Here is a 2,417-nt window from a genome sequence, read left to right as displayed (position 1 = left end):
CATTCCCAGCTTCCAGCCTGCTGATAGGACTCCAACACAAAGCCTGCAGTAATCAGTCAGTCGGGCCAAATGGAGCAGCTTCTTCTTCTGATGGGGGGGGGGGGGAGGGGGGGGGGGGGTCTGGGAACATGAACCACAGGTCCAGATTTGTTGGGACATCCTTGGAATTTCGAGGACAAAGGGTCAAACTCAAGCAGGTGAATGCTGGATGGAGCGTTCACGCCTCCTCATCCACGAGAGGGTTCTGGTTCTGGTCCTGGTTCAGGTTCTGGTTCTGGTTCGGGTTCTGGTTTGGGTTCCTCTCTCGTCCAAAAGCCTTCTTCCAGTTGAGTTCATTCTAACAGCATCCTGAGGACGCACCTGACGACGCGCCCACAAACGTTCCCGTCTGGATGCTCGCCGCCACCTGGCCGGAACGTGCTAATGGTAGCTGCGGCGGCGCTTCAAGCCCGGCTGCCAGAGGTCACCAATGAGATACACAGACACACACGGGTGGAGGCCAGGTTGACCCAAACGAGCTCGACCCGGACCCGGAGTCTGCTCACGGGCTCCTCGTTGGCTCTTCATGGCGTTAGCGGTTGACTGAATGCGACCTGCTCACACTGCTCAGATAGCGGACGCTGCGCTGCACCAGACGAGTCTCCGGCCGTGAGACGGGAGACTCGTCCTGTCCAATCCATGATAGAAAAGTCAAAGTCAAATGAAAACGTTTTGGTTTTTATCTAACAATGTAACTCAAACTCAAATATTTGTCGACGACAGAAAGTCTGAGACCCTGAACAAAACCGGAACGAAGCTCCTGCTGCTGTTCACTAAATTATAAGGGATGGATATTTTTTTCATGGATTTTCAGAATTCAATACATTTCAGTCAACTAGATTCTTGAATTTTGTTCCATGGCACACAAATAAACAGAATGAAAAGTGTAGAATAGAATAGAAAGCCTTTATTGTCATGGCATAGTAGCAACACAATGAGATTAGGTAATCCCAGTAATTCCACGATATTTGCTCACTTCCTGTTTGAAACGTGAAAAGAAGGCAGCATTTCCTGCCTTCGCCTGCTCGATATCACACTCAGCACATGCTGCTGTTGTGTTTTATTTTTGTAAGATAAGACACGGAATAGGAAGTGAGAGGAAAAAAACTCTTTCTGTGACTTTGATCATATGGGGGGGGGTTGGTGGGTGAAAGGTCTTTGTGTTGTGGTGCTGATCTTTGCCCCACAAAGTCTGGTCTCTCTGACCTTGTCTCCAAAACGTCTAACCTTCACTGTCCCTCTTATTGTCTCATTTCTAATCCTGTCCAACATGGTCTCTCCTACTGGACTCTTCACTGCTGTCCTACAACTGTCCTACATGTCTTGAACTACTCTGACATACTTCTCTGCCACTCCAGACGTCCTCCTGCAGTACCACAGTACCTCATGCAGTACTACAGTACCTCATGCAGTACCACAGTTCCTCTCTGGGCACCCTGTCCTCGGCTTTCTCTAGATCCACAAAGACACAATGCAGCTCCTTCTGTTCTTCTCCATTGCTAGCCTCAACGCTAACATTGCGTCTGTGGTACACAAATACTTGCTTCTGTCCTTAGTCGAGCCCAGGGGGGGGGGCAAACGTTTTGACTCGTGGGCCACAATGGGTTCTAAAATGGGAGTGTTTGTGTGAGCTAATATAAATGACATTTAATGAAAGGATTTGGCCTTTTACAGGTAGAAATACAAGGAAACAGGGAAAATGAATGAGGTTTAATTATAATACAATTTTATTTAATGTTATTATTTGGAAAAGTTCAGCGGGCCGTATTATAAAGCCTAACGGGCCGTGTATGGCCCCCGGGCCTTAGTTTGCCCATGTCTGAGACTCAAACACCTTTTCCCATAACTTCATCGTATCTCTTCAGCTTTATCCTCTGTAGTTTCTACAACTCTGTTTGTCTCCCTTCTTCTTGAAGAACACCAGAACTCTTCTCCTCCGTTCCTCTTCATCTTCTTCCTCTAGGATTGTATTAAACAACCCGTTAAAAACTCTGCAGCTTCCTCTCCTAGACACTTCCACACCTGCACAGGTATGTCTCTGGTCCAACTGCCTTCCCATTCGCTCTCTCTCTCTGTAAAAATCTGCGCTGCTGTTGAGACCCTCTGATGCTGTTGTATGTGCCGCCACCGTGTGGCTGCTTCGGTGAACTGCAGTTTTGCTGCATTTTATTGCAATAAAAAGCGCTTTTATTTATTTATTGCTATTTAATTATATTTCTATATTAATGTTCGTATTTATTTCCACATATATTATAACTTTTAGAATCTTGTATATTTTTGTATTTATATTAACTGTTTTTTATTTATTCATGTACAGTATATATATTTTTAATTGTTGCCGTTTTGGTCCTCCATAGTTATGAGGGCAAACCGAGCTG

This window comes from Brachionichthys hirsutus, chromosome 10 (assembly GCF_040956055.1).
Source record: "Brachionichthys hirsutus isolate HB-005 chromosome 10, CSIRO-AGI_Bhir_v1, whole genome shotgun sequence".
In the NCBI taxonomy this organism is placed as follows: Eukaryota; Metazoa; Chordata; class Actinopteri; order Lophiiformes; family Brachionichthyidae; genus Brachionichthys; species Brachionichthys hirsutus.
This window is presented reverse-complemented; position numbering follows the sequence as displayed.